At 31.8% G+C, this 23,319-nt stretch overlaps 1 protein-coding gene and 1 long non-coding RNA gene across 3 annotated transcripts in view; both read left to right on the top strand.

Moving 5' to 3' along the window:
- Positions 1-23,319, top strand: part of LOC121127269 (protein phosphatase 1H) — a 36,369-nt gene that overhangs the window by 11,750 nt on the left and 1,300 nt on the right. The gene's annotated exons all lie outside the window — the stretch shown is intronic.
- On the top strand, positions 10,188-14,077 carry LOC121127270 (uncharacterized). 2 transcript variants are annotated; one of them, XR_011782513.1, is made up of 3 exons: positions 10,188-13,702; positions 13,756-13,852; positions 13,907-14,077. It is a non-coding gene; the product is annotated as an uncharacterized lncRNA (long non-coding RNA). The 2 variants fall into 2 exon arrangements; XR_011782514.1 differs by having other exon boundaries at positions 10,693-13,662; positions 13,738-13,852.

Genomic DNA, 23,319 nt, shown 5'->3' with positions numbered 1-23,319 from the left:
GGTACAATTTTTTATTATCCCATTGATTTTTTCATTGTGTTAATAAGCAATCACGACAATTAACGATACCTTTTAGTATGGTAAGGAAGTTTTTTTTTTTGTTTTTTTAAGTGCCCACATTGTCATTGCAATGCTTAACTCCTCTTTCTGCGCTATCATTTACAACAGATAAGTTTTCCACTATTCATTTTATATTTATATAGCTATTGTTATATTTCCATGTTGATGTTAAAAAATCAGAAATGATATTTAAAATTTGAAATAACCGCCAACTATCTGGCACAATGAAATCGTAGAAATTAGTCTTATTTTCTTTCGATACATTCGTAAATTTTGATTTCCAAATACTTTTGCATGCCTATTAAAGAATTTCAAATGGTTTTCTATTTTAATATTTTATCCTATATTCAGTATACTACTACTTTCTAATGTAAAAAGACTAATTAGAAAAAATACTTATACTTATATATAAAAATGTTGAATTATAAAAAAAAAATAAGATCCATAAACGATAATTCAAATTATGTACCCTATAATATCAAGCAAATACTTCTAATTAGTCTTTTTACATTAGAGAGTAGTAGTATTCTAAATATAGGACGTCCAGTAATGATGAAACTGTATTCAAATATTTTTTGTATCAATAATCTTTTATTTCTTGCACTATTTATATCTAAAAGTCCCTGGAAGCGTTGAATCCTATTTGTCTGCTGCTTCGTGAAATGTTGAAGGCACGAAAAACTATTGCAAATGTGGTTTTAATTAGTTCAAAAAAAATTCACTAACTGTTTGCGTGATTCATATAATATATCTTTGCTGATTGCTAGATCATGTTAGGGCTACATGATTGGGCGGTAAGAAAGATTATGCGCACAGTTGTACATAAGTCACTAAGTCAAAGTATGAAGTCTATACCTCTCATTAATGACTCAGTTCAAGGAAGAATGTATTAAATTGCTGAAAACATAGAAGATAAATTGGTCATAATTTTTGCTACACCGTAATTTAGCTTGCAGTTACATGAGTCCATTTTACTAGGAAATTAATATGTACTTCTCGCTTATGTTTTTTTTGTTAATGATGAAAAGTTGGTGCAATAAGTGATATTTGTAAGAAATCGTATAATCAATACTAAAGGAGAGTTCATGGATAAATTTTTCAAAGAGAAAAATAACCCACTTTCTAACATTCTTGTGGTTCAATAGATCGTCGAGATGATAGGTCCTCATCGTTCCTTCATCAGTTTCTTGAAAAGACGTACCTCGTGTACTTGCAGAGCTTTGTGCAATCTACACGCAGCATCTGGTAGCATAAAAATCTTAGTGGTCGACTACCCACAAATCAATTAATACTGTTATCACTCCAGAAAAAATAAGAACGAGGCACATCCTCCAAATTCCAGACTGTTTCGACAACTTGACATTGCTTATGATGAATAGTTTTACCTTTTCTTCCTACACACAGAAGTTACATGACTATCTAAGGGAAACTTCTTGAAACTCTCTTATTCTTTTTTCTACTCTAAAACTGGCCTTTGTGATTATCGAAAAAACATCAAGGAAGACATTGTAAGATATAACAACAAAATTCAATTAAATTAATTTGAAATTATTATGATATTACACCAATCATTTCTAAGTTATATCTATTATCTCCACCTTCCTATCTAAGTGTAAGTTATTGAAACGAAATTTAGTCCGCCATGAACTTTACCAGTTTCCAAGCCACTGTGAATTGGATAAAGAAAATAACATATCAGATTATTACCTTCAAGTGTATTGTGCTCTCTTGGAAGAGTTGCAAACATACATGTCTGAACTATATCAGGATTTTTATAGCGAATAGTACTGGATTGTCAATCCATTCTTAGAAATCAGTAGTGAGGAAACAAGGGAGGTAGTGTAATATTTAAAAAAAAGCAAGGACCATGGGTAAATTCTGTAAGTTTGTTCGCTCGTCATAGTTTTCTTTCTATCTTGGAATTGGAGGCAAGGACAAGGGATAATTCAAATTCAATGATTGAAATCTTTTAATAATAAGCAAATATCTTCGCTAAGCGAATAATATAATATTGCGTTAATAGAAGAGAGATCTCGACTTTTTCGAGATATTTGGACAGTTAGCACTTGGGGATCACGAAAGTAAATGGAAGGTCAAATTATGTGGAGGAGGTTATCTGTAGACTGAGGGATGAGGCCGCAGGAGATCACATCTAACTAAGTAAAGTAATACAACTTTTTCTTTTATCTACCATGAACCAATACAGTATAATTACAGGATGAATGTAATTGGTATCATGAAGAGGAACTTCTATGTAATCAAATCCGATAACTCCTGTAACAGAAAAATTAATATAAACATACATAAATAGAAATATATAGTACTAACTCTAATGATTGTCTAATCCTACGTGGAAACTAATTCGAGTAATTATGATCGATTGAGTCTATATCCATTTCCTATACAAATAATATATTCTTAGTTTCAAAGTTATTTCATTACTATAAAAAGGGCGCAATAATTGATTTAAGACTATCTGCTGACGCTGTCTCCAATTTTGAGAAAGAAAAAGAAAGTATGACTTGCTGGCAAAATTATAAAATGTACCCAAGAACTAGATTGAGCTAAGTCCAAAGTTCAACATTTTTGGCTACATAAAAAAGTATGTGACTTCTATCTACTAATATGAAAGATGGTGAAAATATAGTTTATTGCTGTTCCATCATCATCATTGGATGGAACACACAAATACACCCATCCCAATATTTTCATTTTGGAAGAAAAAGGTGCTACAAGTGTATATTGGAACCAAGGGGTGCCAGCCGAAAAACTTTGGGAAACCCTTTCCTAATCAAAGGTGAAGATTTTTTTGGTTTTTTAATAACATTCATTTTCAATATTATCTTCATGGCCATCAATTATCCCACGGAGTAACCATTTTAATTTAAAAAAATAAATATATTAATCTTGTCTCAGAGTTGTAATAATGATTTTACACTCAAATTATGGTTTTAGCATTAGTAGATTTTTTGAATGTAAACAATTTTGAATAAAAAAAAGTTTGCATTTTCTAGCTTAACTTTTCTGTGTGTTGCACTTTTTCAAAGAATAGCCACTAAATGAATAAATTTCAAAACTTAGGCGGCATGATACCATTTGAGACCGTTAGTATTACTGACATTTTATCCTTTTTGAAATCTTACATGTCAAATTTTTTAAATGAAGTTATGAAGTAAAAACGACTGTAAACATTAGATCTCATGAAGAAAAAATTTAATCTTCGATTAGTGGTCTCAGAGTTAATTCCAATTACTCGATTTAGACCAATAGCAACAATTTAGAATCCATTAATGATTGACAATCATATGACATCAATTATAGTACTCAAGCTTAATTAACTCATCTTCAAAGAATTTTGTAAATTTCAAATTACCAAATCACTACTTGATGAGTGATCGTATTTATCCATATCGACAACTAACTAAAAATGAAAACTAACGAAAATTTATTTGTTTAGTCATCTAACCTCTTGTATGGACAACTGTGATGCACTCATACGGTATCTGGATGAGATGAAAATTTATTACAATTGTAGTGGAGGAGAATGGAGTAAAACTTGTATTTTGGTAGATATATTGTTGCAATTAGAATAAACACATTCTTATAAATTACACTATCCAACAAAATCACACTTTTTTGTGCACAAGAACAGCATATGCTCAACTTAGTACAATTTGATCCCTTGATTCCAGGCATGGCCTTATTTTTTCTCTCATGGCTTCGTGCCCTTCACAAAAAGGCCATACTGTTTTTGTTATTTTTGGCTATTTTTAAGGTTCAAGGCTGTTGTAAGCCCTCAGTGTTGAAGATAGGGATAAATTATATCAATATATTTTAAAGCCAAATGTAAAAAAATTCCAAACAATTTTTAAAATGTCTGCATCATATAGTAGGCAGTACTCTATGAAATTTGGGTTATATTTTCAAAACCAGCTTGCCTGTCTTTTTTTTTGTTGTATTTTATTCCAATTAAGCCAAATGTAAAAAAAAAAAAAATTGAAAAATTATCATTATTGGCGGTTTGCACCCTAAAGAACTGAAACGAACCATAATTTCCCCTAAAAATTCACTGCGTCACTTTATTCCTCAATAACATCGGCTGTAAATCTCTTAAAAAGTTGTTTGATAACTCTTTTCCTACTAATTACAAACCAAGGATTCCAAATATAGCATTAGTTTTGTCCTATCGCTTGTAGATTTATAAATTTTTTAGAAAATGTTCAACCGCAACCCATTTTTTTCACTAGTTAACGGTTAGCTGTAGATCTTTTTTCGAAAATAATCATCACACAACTTAAAAATTCATTACTTGTATGCACCTCTAAATATGTTTTTTAACATTTATATAAGCACAAATTGCAAGTATTACTGGTCATTAGGCATAACTCTTAACATGTGAATCAGTATTACTATGTTGGATATAACATGTAATAATTCAAAATAATGTTCAAAATACTTGTAGAAAGATTGAGTTGATCAAGAACATTTATTCAACCATTTGAAGTGATGCCTTCTCAACCATAGAATTGATAACATTATGATTTCTTAGGAAAATATCATAAATCTGTTGTTTAAAACATCCCATTCGCCATCTCTATCACAGTCCAGAATAGAAGCTAAGTGCAAATCTAGAGTGTCTATTTTCTGGGATGTTTCCATGTCAAATTGTTGCCCTTTTTCACTCTTACAAGATAATCTATTTGGAATGTGCCATCATCATTCCTGTTCTCACAAGAAACAATATACCAAGTGTGGCATTCACCCTCAGTGATAAAGAGTACCATAGTACTTTCCAATTTCAATTTCCATATCATCTTCAGTTCCAACTTCTGCCGCATTAAATTCAAGAGCTACCTCAACATCTCTGTTTGTTGGTAATAGGCCACTAGAAAAAGAAGATTCTTGTTCAGCCAAAAATGTACAAAGGTTGACTAATCTCTCTTTATGTTAGTTCTGGTTGACCTTGAACATAGTTGGATTGTCCAAAACATCCGACTTGTGCATATCGCCATTGTATATTGATTCATTTCGTACAATCTTCTCTTTCATGTCAGCATGGGAGCGGAGAATATGGTGAAGCTCATCAACACCAGTTGAAGGGCCACCCCATCCTTTGCAAAGCTGGAGAAGCTTTAGTATGTACTGACTCTTTTTCTTTCCCATCTCGATTTTTTAGCAAATGTGATCCTAGCAAGCTGCTTCTGTTCATTGTACCATTTGTTTTCCATATTATTTAGTACCTTAACAACATGAATGGAGCCTTTGCCTGTATTTTTACGGGAAAAATTCGATAGCAGAAGAGTACAGTCATTTATAATTGCTTTGTCAGTGAAATTCTTGTTTTTGTATTTGGCAACTGCTGCTCGCTTGCCAAACTCAGCCAAGTGCCTTTCAGCTTCAATATTATTAGTTGGTAACCCACTTAGTTGTACTGTAGTCAATAAGTTGAGTTCTGTTGCACGAGTTTGTTTCCCAAGACGATACTTTCCGAAACTATATTCTCTACCCACCTGTCTGCCAAATACCTCAACAGCATCAGTGTACATCTTTTGCAATATCTTCTTTGACAAAGCTGATGTTGGGTTGACGACTGGCATATGAGGATAATGGATGATATAGTTTTTCAAAGTCTGAAACCAGCAGCAATCGTACTATTTCCACATGCTGATTACTCAAATGTGTTTCAATAGGAACATCCTCAAATAAGGCAAGCTTTGAATGATAGATCCAGCACAGTAACCAAGTTTATTGAATCTTCGTTCATGGTACATGGCGATGTGCATGACCTGATTTTCTCTTTTTAGAATGAAATCAAAGAGAACAGCTGGGTTAGAGCTTCGTGCTGATTTTTCATGACTAACCAGATTCAAAATGCATGTAATGGCACACTCAACAACAGTTGTTTTACCACGAAGAAATGATTTCACAACTGTGATGATCCCTTCAAGTTTTATTCTAAACTCAAGATCGTTTCAGTTTTTTTGGGTTCAAACTGCCAAAAATAAAATAATTTTTTTTCTTCACATTTGGCTTAATTGGACTAAAATACACACACAAAAAAAAAAAAAGACAGGCAAGCTGGTTTTGAAAATATGACTTATTACTCCCTGCCCCAACATCATACTTTTAACTCGAACTATCATTGTTTAAAGTGGAAAATATGTTCTTTTTATTCTTGAAGCACATAGCTTCAAGACAAATAGAATCCAAAAGTTTAAAAGGGTGAACTTTGATTTTTTTAAAATGAGGCTCTCCAAAAACGCTCAAAATCGTTGTTAATTTGAGATAAGGCCACGACAATGTTTCAAAGATAAAACTCATTTTTGAATTGATTTTATGACAAGTTCATAAATATTCATATGCCCCAACTATAAGAGATAAAAACAAAAAGAGAGAAGAAGAAATGAGAAAAGAAAAGATATACTATACAATTTATTATAACATTTAGCCTCATGTCTCAAAATGTATAAATAAATTATTTCAAGTTTCATGAACACAAGAGGACTCGTTGCATACACGTAGTAAGTGGGCGATTTAAAAAAACTGTCATTCAAGGGGGTCCTCGGAGCAAATCCTTTCCCCCTCCCCCTAAATTTGCGTTTTATTCATAGAGAAACCAATGCGATAAAAAGGAATGTATAATATTGAAAAATTATCAATTAGTTAAACAAAACTTATGCAACATTTTTTGTTAATTTTTGTTATGAAAAAAAAGAAGAAGTTATTTGTTTTTTAAGTGATGATTTTTATAAATCACGCCATTCCTCCTAATTCATTGACTTAACCACTCTACATTTAAAAAATTTTTTTTTTTTTTAAGTGTTTCATCTTTAGATGATTAAAATTTAGAAAAAATTCAAAGATATCAACCTTAAAATATTTAAGGGCAATTACTTAGGTCAGTGTAAACTTTTTCTTATATTTACCATTACAAATAATTAAAAAAAGTGTTAAATAATTTTTTTAAAGCTATTTCATAACTTTTCAATAATCTATTATGCTTACCTACAAGTATAAGACTTAGTTACAAAGCTATTAGATAGCTATAGAAAATATATTTTAAATTTTATGTAATTTTTTTATGAAAATAAAAGAGTTAACAGTCAGAGATCTTTTAAGGACATGTGCTGTGAGTCTTACTATAGAAAGAAGCACCAACATATTACAGAAATCAAGAGGATGAAAATAATGTAAGAGCAAAGAAGTTTACATTAGGATAAAAAAAATTATCCATGTCTTGCATAGTTCCTGACACTGTGTTGAAGCTGTGATTGATTTATTGAATTTTTAAAGTATATGTATATACAATTTTGTCAAGTTTCATTTAAATAAGTTGATTTATTAAAAAGTTATTAAAAGTTCTATAATTCATTGCTTGACCCGCCATTTTTGTCGTGCACCCTGTATATATAAGAAAGGATGGTAATAATGTCTAAATTGTAGTGAGCGTAAGAACCAAGTTGTAAGAAATATGACCTAAGACGAGCACGATAATGGTTGTTGTTGCAAATTGAAGCGTGACTTTTATTTTCAAAAGCTTTCATCCTTAGGGATGTGAATATTGGATAAATTGAGGTGAGTGATTATGTTAGAAAAAAGTATATAAAAGAGAAAATATGAATGCTCTTATGAATTATTTCTCTACATTTGTTAAATTATTACGTATCATCGGGAGTTTATAGCTATCTCTATCCTTTCTCAAAAGTTAGAATACAGTTTAATGTATTTTTTTTTACGTTAGGACACTACTCTGGTCATAATAAATCTTAAAATACATATACATGAATCAAGTACTTGTCTGTTTGTTTGTTCAATGGATGTGGCTTAGGCAGTAACCAATTTGACATTGGATTAATGTACCAGATTTGACCCCGTAACGGTTGTGTTTTACTACTGAAATGTCCTCTTCAAAATGGCTGATTAAAAAATCAGTCTATAAAAATAAGTGATTCTGTGAACCATTTACTGCTACCAATGAGCTATCATTACTGAGACAATCTACAATAAATTAGTCATCGTAACCAGGACCAGAAACGAGTTTAAAGAACATTGCATACTCAAATTGACCTTTTTTCTCAGTAATGTTTTGGCACCATTGCAGTTTTATAAGCTATTTAAAACTAGATGTATCTGTGTTACTTTCAATTCACTGTCATATTTACCGACAACATTTATTAGCCAAAACTACCGTACTGCATGAAAATGTTTTCAATTATTCATAAATACTATCGTAGAAATTCGTTTAACTCTAGTTTATATTAACAGTTGTGTCAAAAAAAAAAATGACGAGCACTTTAATAAGTTACTGTTACACACTGCCTTTTTTTAGAAAATTCATATGAAATGAATTTTCAAAGCTAAGCCAAATTTCTGTTAAGCCATAATTCAGAACTTATAGATTTAATTCAGGGTATTTTTTTATTTTTCTGATGGTACTACTGAAATAACACAAAAGTTTGAGCTATCTTTACAATGGGAGATGTAAACTAAAGGCTGCATTCACAAAAATGTTTTGTAGAAAACTGAGATATTGCTACGGATGTTAACTTGACTGATCGTCTTATGATTAAAATGGTTTGTCTCTTTAATTCCTCTGAATACACACACTTTGCACTTTTTAATGTATATTTGGAACAACACAGCGTTAAAAAAATGTACGAATACTTAACCCTGTCTCCGATTTTTTTTTTTTTTTTTCAAAATTGAAAAAAAAACCACATTTGTTTACTACTGATGTTGGCTGATGCAGTATGGTCCCGTATGGGACCGCTAGGAGAATATGAGTAAAATAAAAATTATTTTTTAGCGTTTATAATACAGTCTATATATGGAAATGTATCTATATCATTGGTAATAGCTAAGAATGGAAACATTTAATTTATATTTTTGAAATTCCATTTATTATCTGAAACCATTACTGTGTATAAATTTTTTTAAAACATTGAATGCATCATCCCACAAGGGATTTACGTTATTGTGATCGTGAACTTGAGTTACAATTTTCCAAAGTGCATCTTTTTCTTCCACCATTGGGAACTGGTTCAACGAAGTGCCCAACCTGATCATAACGAGCTTCATTTTCTCCCGGTTTCCACGATGGCTTCCTTCCAATAGTTCTTGGACAACATTGATATTTTAGAAGATATAACATAACGATTTCTCTTCTAAATGACAATTGATCCAAATTTTGACCAGCATCTTTTGCAATAATCCATGCATTTTGGACTGCAGCGTCAACCAACCAAGTTAAAATCGGCCACCACCATTTCTTATCTCTTATTCCAATTCGGTATGCATTAATATTTAGATCGATACGATAGTTCCGCCCAAATGCTCATTATACTGTTTGATTACAAGAGGTATTTTAACAAGTATATGTTTTTTGAAAACCTTTGACCATCTCTTTACAATGCCTGCTGGATTTTCTCCAAGGTTGGTGGATGCAGCAGTCACAATAACATTGGCTTTCCATCTTGTGATCTTTATGTGAAAGTTATCAATATTTCCTGTTATTGCATCATGGGCGCCTCTTGACAATTTATCGAAATCTTTCGGGGGTCGGATTGGACATAGCTTTTTAAATAGATTAGTCCATAGGGTTCATTTTGCCTCATATCATCTACGTTGAAGTTCATTCAGTAATGGCAGAGATGTAAACAAATTATCAAATAAAAAATTATAGGAAAGTCGGCTCTTTTCATCACTGTATAATGATAGGAGATGAATGACTGTGGAAAAGCATTTACCGAATTTTCCATTTCACTATTACCTCTGTATGTTTTCCCTTCATATACATCGGATGCACACAAATAACCTCTAGATGTATTTTGACACCACACTTTATAACCAAAACGAATTGGTTTATTTAATATTGCTTGCTTGCACCCATTTTCCCCCAAAATACTTCACCATTGCTTCATCATGGGATATACATTTTGAAGTTATAAAGTGTTCCGTAAACTTTTTTTTTTGCAAATGTTGTATAAGAGGACGTATTTTGGTAAACTTTTCTGAAGTATCCGTGATATGAGAGGCATTAAAATGTAAAGATTTTAGAATTGTATCAAATCTATCACGTCTTTTTGAGTTGGATACAGCAGTATTGAAAACATCTAAATTTCTTGACCAATACATGTGTTTTTGGGGTAGACTATTATATCCAGTCAATAGTAATATAGCTAAACACACCTTCAGCTCCTTGATTTCCACTTTTACATCAGGCCAATTCTTTTTTAAGGAGTATTTACTCATTTCAATTTGAATATACATAAGGATATCATCTCCGAAAAATATTGCAAATAGTTCTAAAGGAGATGATGACGAGTACTTGGAAAAATTGTCTTCAGGAAACAAACCAGATCCTCCAGTGTTGTTCTTTTACAACTTTTTGTTGCTTCCCTCTAATATTTGTAGATGAAGGAGATTGTATATCCCTATGTCCTTGAGGATCATATAAAGTATTTCTATTACGAGGACGCAATTCAGCAGGTGCATGTAGTTGCTGAGTCGACAAATTGTCGGCTCTAAGGATCTCATCACAGTTTTTCATCTCCCGAATCATCATCCGTTAAATCTCGAACATCAGGTGGTTCAATGAATACGTCATTTTCCCCCTGATCCTCAAATAATAGATCAAGAACTTCGTTCATACATAGTTTCCTTTTCAAAAAATATAAATTAGCATTTTGTTCATGTATTCTACTAGTGATCCCAAACGGGACCACCAGATTGAAACTCATTTTGAACTTTGAAAAAACTATTGCAAAGGCTTAAAAAATTCATCAATTGGATAATAGTTACCTAACAAGATAATATTATTGTCAATATGCAATATAAATAATAATACAAATGAAATATATCTTACTTTCTACACTTCACCATCTTCGAAATAATTTTGAAAAATATGATTTTCATAAACACATTGTACCTCTCACATGTTATTATGAAATGACGATAGAAAAAAATTTATTAAGTACAGGAAATGTATTAATCTATATATTTAGCAAGTTAATGACCCATATAAATGTAAGTTTTTGATTCTAAACATCTCTTCATTTTAAAATATTTTCACCAGGAGAGAATGGGTTAAAGGAATTATAAATATGTCAAACGAAAGTTGGGTTTAAATACAAAATACCATCCAGTACTATCAAAGTTACTGCTAAGTATTTTAATGGTGAATGTGACATTGACTTTTTCTGTCAATGTACAAAGGAAACAACTGATCACATTTTGTGGGAGTGTAAGTACTTATCGAAAACTTGTAAAAACGTTGGTTAATAACTTATTCAATCAACAACTGGGCAAATAAGACTTCGTCTCTATTTCGAATATTGGAAAAATTGATCCACTAATTATAAAAATGCAATATATCATTTATAAACGTACTAAAAAAGATAGCAACCTCGATGGAGTTTACTAACAGGGCGTGAGAATGAACAATAAGGTTCAAGTTAAATCCCTAAGATGACGTTATTTGTAACAGCAGTACATTTTCTCTAATTACTTCTTATGATAAGGTCTGAGGATAAAAATCTTTTAAATTATGGATTTAAAATCTAATGATTCGGACTGGGCATTGACGGAGATGAAGTGTGAACTTTCAAGAAGAGGTGCACGGACTTATTTGAGGAATATCCAGTTGATTGAGCATCTTCAGTCATATGATCTGTGTTGAGATCGTCGGCTCGTCTGTTCAGATTTCTGAAGGTAATCCAATGCCAATGAATTCTGAGGCAAAACTCCTCAGAATTCAAAACTACCGTTGAATGCAATAGATACGACATGCCCCTATAACAAATGCTCATATTTGACGCTATGTTGTCCACCGCCTGGTAGGATGTAATACTTAGAACCAAGATATTGCTTCAATGTGTTGCTATGTGGATCAGTAATGGCTATGAGCTTTTTCCAACCTGATGATGAGAAGATACTCTTTATGTGAATCGTAAGAGCCGAAATGAAGAGGATTTTTACTACATAAAGCTTGTTGTGACAACTTCAGGAGATGTATTAAACAATAGCTATAAATATGTGCAACTGGGGTTGGGCATCACGCTACGTGAAAGCGCCTAGTATCCGTGCTCCTAGTTTTGGAAGACTTTGTCTCTAATGGAACCGTTTATGTGTTAGTCTTGTACAGAACAAATAATTCAAACTGCCAATAAATGAGGTCGTGGGGAACCTATTCAAAGAGAAGAAATCGGTTGCTCCAGTTACATCACCATTACAAATTCATCTCTTAATTTATTCCATTTACATATTACGTTGATGATTATCCTAGACTAAACGATCCGTAATAGAAAAGCATATACGGGTGACCTCGCATTAAACAATAAATTATAGCAATTGGTCAGGCATCGACGTCTCATAGAGATATATATTTGGATCTGCTGATTTCCAATCAGCCGTACTTTATAACAATTCATTAACTTAGCAATTTACTCATTTTTAGGTAAAATACTGTCTTTGCTAATCCTATTAATTGCTTAAAAACAATTTTCCTGTCATTTACAACAGTGGATCGTATAAGATGATTGATTCCTCGCATTGGAGTTGGTGTAATAACTTTAGTTTTCATTCGTAAAAAGGCCTTGCAGCCTCGGACGTAATAGAATCTCCTTTGGAAATTCAAGCATCCTTGAGAAATTGAGATCTTCTAATTATTTGACGATCACTTCATACGGAGGTGAGAAGTAGGAAACTAAAAATATTGGACTTATTCCAACCATTATTTTAACTGTACTAGAGTTTTTAAAAAAAGCTCCAGGTCGACCTTTTATCTTTTCCATTAGATGGGTTATTTATTCTTGCCTTAGTTACATATAGTATCAGGAAACTTCAATTTAAAGTCATTCGTCATGTAAAGGTTGGTGATTTCCTTGGATAGAAACAGATCAATATATTTAATTGATAATATTAGAAATTGAGCCACGTCTTGAAAACTTTCCCTACAGAAGTTCGATGTATTTTGAACAATATCTAAAGCTCCAAATCATCTTTGTTCATGATTCATGAGGGTTAAGAAAGGCTTATCCTTTTGTGATCAATCAAGATTTTAATAGTTAAGATGATCGACAGCAGGCCCAAGACATGACAAATTTTTAATGGGTTAAGACACCGATGAGTCATCAACAAAATTTTCAATAGAAAAATGGATCGAATAATATTTTCTCTAGTAATTAAGTGATGAACGTTCTTTGATGTTGTGGAAGTATTTATTATCCCTTCGATATTCTTTGTCCCAAGTATTATTAGAACTACCTTGTTTCCTAATTTTCATTCAGAATATCCATTTGAATATCATTGAATTCCTAATAAAAAAAATAGTAATAAATGGAAATAACTTAAAGTTATGAATCTTCAGATTGAGCTTCTTTTGCTTTACCATTAAAAAAAATTGTGTATATATTCACTAAACTATGACGTTTTTCTGTTCGTATTATGACGAGCTAAGTATCCTTGCTTCACTTTTGACCACAGCAAAAGGGAGGGATCTGGCTTAAATTTCAAAATAATGTTTGATCTTCTTCCAAGTTCTTCATAGTTTTGCTTCCTGGAAATCATCTGACTGGAAGTGGACCCTGCAGATGATGGATGTAGGTAATGGTTTCCAAAGTCTATCCTTACTATCTATACAAGGGTAAATTCTTTTCATGACAATCTGGCATTTTAAAGAAAGGCTCCTCTCTTAAGGAAATTTGCACCCACTTCTTCTTGAGCAACCAGGAACAACACAAGATGGGATATCCAGAAAAAATGTTGGATTTAAAATACTCCTTTATGGATGCAAGTAATATTTCATTTAGTATTATATTCAAAACAATAATTGTTTACTTTGATTTAGGCTCCTTCTCAGTAGTGACATCGCGGTATAGTTAATAAACTCAAAGCTCTCACACCCTATTGTTAAACTTTACGTGAGTGTTCTAATGCAAAAAAAATTTTAAAAATAATGACCAATTAATTATGTTTCTATGATGATGTTAAATTTAATAAAAATTCTGATTGTGCTTTATATTGCTTAAGTCTTTTTAATTTTCATTTGTTTACAAGATATATGGCCCATCAACACAAATGCAAGCTCGAATGATAAATATCTATTTGATGTTTAATATTTCCAAAACTGACACCAAATTCTGAATCTTTTGTCATTGCAGTCCTTGCTCTCCTATCGCAGCCGCAAAGAGCAGTGAGGCTGAATGACAACTCTACGCTCTCTCTTTTTCCCCAACTGGAACTGTCGAAGATCCCGAAGCATGAATTGTTCTAATTGGGTTAAATAATTTCCAACACAAGTGACTAATCCATTCTTGAAGTTGCTTGACCCCTTTTCCATGAGACAAAATCACCGGGTCTAAAAGAGGGTCGTGAGTCAATTAAATTTAATTCAAACATAAGTCTATCTAGATATTTTTATTTAAATTTAAATTTCTGAGACTTTTTAAGTCAACGTTAATTAATGTACATTCAGTAGATATTATAATTTTTATGCCTGTCACTCCTACTTCAGTAAGATTTGGTACATATGGGGTATATAAGAGATTTAGAAATCAAGGAAAGAACTCTATTTGTACCCAAGCCGTTAATTACATGACGAGGATACTTTAGCTTTGATGTCCTGAAGTAATAATACCTAAGCAAGAGAGATTAAGAAGTACTATGGAACCTCTTACATTGAAACTACATAATGGGGTACCCTCAAAAAGTTGCTTTCTTTTGCAGGTTTCACGAGTTCCCCAAATTTTTGAAGACTTCATCTATTTCACCAGATTACAGATCTTTATGAGGAACTTGATTGTAATTTTTTTCTACAAATTGTAAGATTTCCTGCTAGATCTTTACGATCAGCTCTAAGCCTCTTTTAGTTCCACTAATTCCACCATCCTGTTCACCTATTTCTCTGATGATAAATGCATCCTCTACGCGAGATAACGCAGCACTAATATTTTGTTCTTTTTTCAGTACTAAAACTAAAATACAGTGAGGTGTAGGACAAATATGAACTCATTCAATAAGGAGCTAATCCAGTTTCAGTGTTTCAAAGATCATGTTGTCAATTTCTTGAAGAGTTGGCCGCTTAGGAATACGACCTTTTTAAACTGTTGTGATATCGACAGTAATTTTACTTTTTATTGCTTTGTTTGCGAAATATCGTGGGAACCCTCCACGATTAGAAGATTTATTCATATTCACCAAATTTAAAGGAAGATTTCTTGCTATGAAATAATAAACAAACTCTATTCAACCTCTTTAAGAGAATGCGAAGGCTATGAAGACGATGCTGAGGGAGTCTTCTAATCCACTTCTCACTAAATATACACTAATTCATAGTTCACTTGAAATACTATTCAACAAAAAACTACAGATTTAACAGCATGCAAATTCTTTACTAAATCAGAGCAACGGCACAACTTACGTCATTTCACTCTTTCTTTCTTCTTCTTTTCTGATTGAATTAAGTACGGAGTAGTTGAGTTTAAGTATGCTCATGAAAAACGGAGAGTAACATTGAGGGTTGTTTTGGGAGTTCTCTTCTATAGTATTAAAGCAAAATTGTATTTTATCCGACACCTAATCACTTAGGCGTCACCGGGTACTACTGCTCGTATCTATTTCTATCTATTTAACATACACAAAATAAAATTATGCTTTTTAGTATGCAAATACCTCCCAAATTAGACAACTTACCAAAAGGCACAGGGTAAAAAAAAGTATGAATTATGATTTACTTATTAAATGATTGACTGATAAGTCCAACATTGTCAGTCAATTCTTCAATGCTTCTGCTCTCATATTATAAGCAAATATGTTCAAAAAGCTTTTTGCAGATCCAGACATTACTTATTTTTCTATGGACTCGGACTGAAACGTGAACACTGAAAAGATGGACTCAAATACAGCTCTGAATATTGGATTTGGTGGATTTTTACTCTTTTCTTTAATTATATTTACTACATAGAATTAAGAATTATTTATACATTTTGAAGAGGATCTATAATGAAGATGCAAAATTTATAATGAGAATGATGAATATAGGTAGTTGTAGATAGTATTATATCTTAATATTTGGTTACTTATATCGATTGTACCATGTAGGGTTTATTGATGATAATCTAGATGAGAATGGGTAGCGGCTTCATTCATCATTACACATTTAAGTTGTGCCAATAAATTTCCCTATAAAATAGGTTTTATATCCTATGAATGGATAAAGCTACCGTTATTTTTTTATTGATTGCAACACTGTTTTCACTCATGCCTTTGAAACTGAATTGAAGTGTTCGCCGTAGTAATCAATCGTTTTCGATCACCAGAATTAAGAAACAAAATGTTCACTTCAGATATAAAAGTGTTGGTATTTTCGAAGTAATTAGTTGTACAATAAGCTGTACTATCGATAATGGAAACCTTTAGTATCTTGCCACTTTTAAGACTTTTTAGTTCAATACTTGTAATTGTTCTATTGTCAGCCTTTTAAAATTTTTCCAACTTTATTAAATAAGGGCAACCTATCAACACTGCTGTCATGGAAAGTAATATCGTCTTAGACAAGAAGATTATTATTTCTTTCAAGTTATTTCTTAATATTTGACAACAATTATTTACTTTGGGGCTCCATTGACTTTGTGATGGGGTAACAAGAAGGAATGGCTTCATCAATTTAATGTTCCATGAATTTTACAAAATGACTATCAATATGGAGTGGGACATTGCAGGATACATGTATCTTGTTTATATACGAAATAAAATTAAAAGCATGAGGACTTTATTCAATTATATTCTTTGAATAAAGCTTCAAATTATTATCGTGAATGCGGATTTTATTATGATGTTAAATTCGAATTTTCTAAAGGCTTGGCTCCCAAAATTATAAAGGCCATATGGCAAAATTCTGGAAGCTTAGACATAAATCTAGCTTTTTTTCTCCTTCATTTTTGTCAAAAAGTAATTAAAATTACTATTTATATATAAAAGTCTAATAAGATTGGACGTTATTTAATGTTGAAAAATAAATATAAATGTTATATTTATTTTTTCTTGTTACATGCATAATATTTTTTTTTAAATGTGTTACAATTCATCATCATAAAAGTAAGTAACATTGGAATTGTAGTTAATAAAGTCTTAGAATGAATACATTTAAGAAATGAAACTACCTATATAATATACGAATAATATTTTATACAAATGGAAATATTTTATTTTATCTTACATTAAGGAAGTCTTCAAGCCATCAAATTAACCTAATTTTTTAATTTTAAATTGCACATCATTTTTATTTAATTATTATCTAAATTTCAGAAATTTTTATCACAATTATACATTTAAACAGTTTTTTTTTTGTTTTTTTTTTTTGGGGGGGGTTGATGATGGCGAAGGAATTGTTTTTTGATGTCCTACATAATACTGAATGCGATTCCTGGCAATAATAATTTTGTAATTAAATGGCTAAAATGATTTCAATATTTAGAGGACATGACAATTTAATATTGTAATAACAAAGATCCATACCTTCAACTCCTCTCATGCCTTTATAGAAAACAATGCCATTTTAGCATACTAATGATCCAGGAATGGATTATTTTCTTCGAATTTGAACATTTGGTAAGTCATTCAATCTTGATAAAAACATATTAATATTTTAACCATTCTTTGCAATAAAAAATGGGGTTGGAAGTTATTATAAAAAGTCTTTGTTGGATTAAGAATAGAGTTTAGGATCGACTTCGAAGTAATTTATGCCAATGTTTCAACTTTATACGGAGTAGGATTTCTGTTTACTTCCTTTCCAAACGTCTCAGAGCTGCTCATAGCTAATCTAATAAAATCCTTATATAGTGCAAGTGAGGATCGTTTATATTCGCATTGTGAATGACAATTAGAATCATCAAAAGGAATACTGGGAGCAAGGCTTGTTCGTTATGTTCTTGACTCATTTGAAAGTATGAATTTACATATGGGCATATTTTATTTTAGACTGATTCTCAAGTTGCCATTTCTTCGATTCGAAAAGCAAACTTAAATTGAAAGGTATTTTGTGGGAATCGTGCCGAAGAAATACATGATTTGGTAGGGAGCTTATGTTGGAATTATATGCCTAGTGAACAGAATCCTGCAGACGTCTTTTAGTCGGTGATGCTCAATAAATTCTTTGGAATGTGAGACTTTATGTTAGAAATCTGGAGTTCTAGCAATCAGTGGCTAAATCAGGATAGTATAAGTGGCCATGATGTATCTCTAATTGAAATGGAGAGTAAAAAATCAGTGAATACCGTATTCAAAAAGATGAATTATTTATATGATCGTTTCCAAAGTTATTGGAAGTTGGTTTGGTTTGCACAAAGTTAATAGAAATAGAAGGTTAGACCATCATTTAATCGGGTTGCTAGAATTTTCAACTTTATGTATCGTACCGACTGCTGGGGAAAATAAGGAGATTTGGAAAAAAACATGCAACCAATCATAGTCTATGACGTCAATATTGCTAAAATTTTCAATTTAATGTATCGTAGCGACTTCTGGGCAAGAAAAACTGATTTTGAGAAAACACACAACCACTAATACACAATGACGTCAATATTAAAAAGCGGGGTGGAAGTTGAACATCCGTCGTACATACGTTATGGTATAATCTTCTCTTTCTATTAACTTTGGGTTCGTAGCGTGGAGTCTACGATAGTTTTGTTGGAATTTGTAACATTTTAGTTTTCTTATAGCAGTTGAACTAAAGTAAGCTGAATCCAAATTATTATTTGTTTTTCAAAGGGATTAATTTCCTAAAGAGTATGACGTATTATCTTTTGGCCTGAGACTTTTAAAGGACCTGCAACTTTTGTCCTAAGACCTTGCTAGGAGATTAATCAGGGTTGAAGGTCGTATTCACTATGCTAAAGAGTTTTAAAACACCAAATTATCAATCGTGGGAGTTCTTTTCTCATTAAGAAAAGAATACTTTGTTATCATCATGTCACATTCGTCAATTAAAACTTCGTTCACCTATCACTGAAGAAGATTTTGGGTTATCAGTGTGAAAAATGTAGTAGCATCTGTCATTTTTTGCTTGATGTGTAATCATCAGGATACTACACTCTTGACTCAAATTATGTCTACCCTCCTAGAGGAGAGAATTAACATTGAACTGCCATTTACTGACAATGGTATTGATTTTGAAGGACCTTTATATATTTAAAGAATAACTCGACTGCAAAAGCATAATTTCGTTTATGAACTTAGAATTAGTATTGCAAATGTCCATTTAAAAATTTATCGAAGTGTTATGTCAGATGATCAATCGAAGAGGTGTTCCGAAAAGGATAATTTTGGACTTCCTATTCTATTATTTGGGATTTCCTTACTCCAAGGAGTCTATTTCGTGAGGATTTTATAAGTGGCTTATTGAATCTGTAAAGAAGACCCTCAATACTTGAAAAAGCTCTCTTGTCATATGATGAGATATACAGTGTAAACTGTCTTGACTGATATGAAATCATCTATTAATCCCCTTTTCCTCAAATTTCTTAGTTCCCATACTCGTAAATTGGAATCTATCATTCCATCACATTTATGGACATCTCGAACTTTAGGGATTCTTGACGATTTTTGGGTCAATTATGGAGACTTGAAGGTTTGTTATAAGTACCTGAGTCGTCTTGAGGATCGTTTTTGGAAGTGATGATGCAAAAAATGCTTCTAAGGTTTTTCGATAAGATTAAAAAAATTTCAATGGACTCAATACTGTTGTTATGTTTTAATCTTCTTCTTTTCTTCTTTGTTAATGATTGATCCGTAACATTGGGGCAATTAATCATCGTCGTTTTGATTTTGTAATTCAAATACAATGAGAAAAGGACTTGGATGAACAAGATAAAGTGACCTATTAGTGGAAGTAAATAATAACTTTCTCGTCCTTTTGACGGAATAAATTTATCTAATCTTATCTCCTCCTTGGATAGTAGCTGCCCAGTGGAGGTCAGACCTGTGTTTGTATAAAATTCATCCCTGCAATTTCATCTTCTGTTAAAATTCAAAAGTTTGTTAGATTTAAAAAGATAGAGAAATCCACTCATAGACACCCAGGACAAGGCTAATCCACCTCAAGTATTTCTCAGCCTTCTTCATAACATTTAGTAACTCCAACGGTCCCATACAAACTCTCTTACTGAAGGAAAATTCGATTATCTTTTAAAATAGTTGTTTAATTATCTGAGCCCAGATTCTTATTCCTAATCTTTTGAACTGAGAAAAAATTGAGCAATCTCTACACCCTGTCGATCCTTAATGCACTGAGACCCCATTTACAAATTACAGAGTCAATCGAGCTCTGAGAAACGTACGGGTGAGATTGGCCACAAATCACTTTTTCGTTTATTTTGTAAATATTTTTACCAATACTATTTCTTTCCGAATTTTAGAATAATATCTATAGTGGTTTCAATAGATTGAAGTAATATGTCTGCATCCAGTGGTAAATTTGTGAGAGCATCATAGTATGAAATTTGTAAGATAGATTTCATGTCTTCGCGTAAAAAACTACATGAAACTCCGAAATGAGATGAGAGATACTACCGTTGTCTTCCAAGATTGAAAACGTCCGGGTCAGTTACTGAAGATCTTTGATGCCTAACCAACGAAGAAATTAAGTTCACATTGTATATAATAAGTATTCCCATGTCTATTTATAAATTAATTTAGTCTTTCCAAATAGACAATCTTATTCGGAACGATAAGCTATGGAGCTAACATAAAAGTAATGATCATATACATTATTGCTTAGAGGGCCTAAAATAGAATAATGAATATAATCCAAAGAAGTATATTAATTTATAGAATCACTCCCCTCTCTCGATACGAAGCACATTTATCGTGGAACATTAATGTCGTTCTAAAAGTATTTCATCAAATGACGTACGTTCCATTCTCGGTGAAACTATATGATGGAGTATAGAAAATTAGTAAGCATTTTAGGCTTACATAGCAAAAGATAAAGTTAATATTCCAACAAATGTCTGGGGTCTTGGATCTTTAGACATTATGTCTATTTGGCAAACATTAAACTTCTTCTGTATCAAAAGACTCCTCTTGGGGAGAGGGAAGGAAAGAAATATTATTTAATTTTTTTCATTACCTCTATAGCAGGTATCAATAGTCAATTAAATGATATGGATTGATGAATTACACTAATGGCTTTAGAAAACAATATATTACTTTGAGATATAAATTATGAGTTACTTACTTTACTCACTTATAAGTCTAACGTTGTAAGTCAATTGGCATGAAAAACTATAAATATATATATATATTAGCCGCAAGGTGGTGTGACATTGTGTAACTTATTGTTTAAACTAGTTTTTAAAGAAAAATGGCACATGCTGAGAAGAATTCTTTCAGCGCCCTATATTAAATATTACTGTCATTCAAGGAGTTTTATTATTTTGCTGCAAGATGGCACTACTCTTTGTTGCTTTGTTTGCAAACGAATATAAGGAAACTACAACTAATACCCCATTCTTAACTCTACTTCTGCTCGAATATATTATATTTAATTTTGACATATCTCATAATTATTAATATTCGTTATTTTTAGATGAAATAAGAGTATGCAAAACTTCTTTGGAATGTGTATGATTTTTTAAGGTCCTTCATATTATTCATAATATTCTTTTGTTCACCAGTTAGGATGTCAAAGAGAAAACTCAAAATAATGATATTATCACATATTTTGTAGGATCAAACCAATTCAGTGTTAGCCAAGATGATATAGTAAACTTATAAATATGTCAAATATAACACTTTAGAAGAAAATAATAATTTTCAATAATAACATCAAACTAGAGAAACATTGACAAAAAAAATAAATATTTGGAAGTTTTTATGTCCTTAATCTTTAGACATACCAATTCCAAAGCTCGATTATGCCAACACCTGGAAATAATCCAGAATACGCTCAAACATTTGTTTAAGACTCGCTTATGGCTCAAGTCGATATTTTCAAAGCCTATGCACCTACAGTGGACCCTGCACTAGAAAATAGTGAACGCTGGCCCTGTACAAAAAAGTATAAGTAACTATAAAGCATTAAATAGGAAAAGAATGAAATGTGGGGGAGTGCTGTTGGGGTTGGCTAATTATTAAATATAATAATTTATTATATATTACTAATATTTTGTCATAGTTCCAATTTGGTAATCTGTTCTCCTTTATGAAGTGCATGGGATCATTAAGAAAGTTATGGAGCTTATTGAATATGAAAGCCATCATTGCTTTGTTCTTGGGCATCAACGGGGATGCATGATATATTCCTGTTTTCTGTGCTTAAGAATACCCTTGGGTTAAGACCAAGGGTCACAAAACTATGTCCCGCGACGTCAATTTACCCGGCTCGCCGACTGTACTTGAATTTGTTTGCTAAAACGTATGGAACACAAAACTCTGTGATAAGTTTTGAATTTTAATATTATGTTTAGAATACTAAAAGATCGTGATTTCTATGTGCCTCAATTTTACTATTGTTGTGCATTTTATTCTTATTATCTTGTAAATAACTATTGAGTACTTTTGTCCTGTTCCGTGTATTTCAAGTAATATATATACAGTGTAGAGGTAGTACCTACAGGAACAACATGGATTTTCTCCATCTCCATTTGGATATCCCACAATTACGCTTCTTTCCCGTTCTTTCCTTCTTAGATGAACAATTATTTTCAAAAATGAATTATGTGACATCAGCTCATCGAACGCGATTGATTGATGAACATTTGAAATCTTGATTCAATGCTGGAGTTCCAAACCAAAGTTTGGTGATATTTTGAAAGCCAGATTTTTGTTTCACAAATCTCACTTACCTTTTTCTGCTCCTTAGTTTTTAAGATTCTGATCTGTGCATAATATGTCCAATGTATCTGTGGTGTGCTAACATTCCTTCTTTGATAACTTTTAGTAAATAAACATTTTGTTTTTCGTTTTTTGAACAGTACTCAGCATGGAATGCTAAAAGTAGTTTTTTTTGTTTTGTTTTTTTGCCCCAGGCTTTCGTTCTGGCTTGCAAGCCTTGAACAGAATGATTATGGGGCCCATGTTTCTCATTCTTTCCGTTATCAGACCTGCAATAAAAAAGGTTTGGTGAACCCTGGCTGAAGACGAATGGGTCTTTAAGACTAAAATTATAGTGTCATTAATGAGTCCCTATTATATATATAATTAGAATTGTATAAAATATTACCTGCCGGTTTTAAAAAATATGAAACTAAAAAAATGATA

This window comes from Lepeophtheirus salmonis, chromosome 12 (genome assembly GCF_016086655.4).
Source record: "Lepeophtheirus salmonis chromosome 12, UVic_Lsal_1.4, whole genome shotgun sequence".
In the NCBI taxonomy this organism is placed as follows: domain Eukaryota; kingdom Metazoa; phylum Arthropoda; class Copepoda; order Siphonostomatoida; family Caligidae; genus Lepeophtheirus; species Lepeophtheirus salmonis.
The sequence above is the reverse complement of the archived record's forward strand: the minus strand, read 5'-3'. Positions and strand labels throughout refer to the sequence as shown.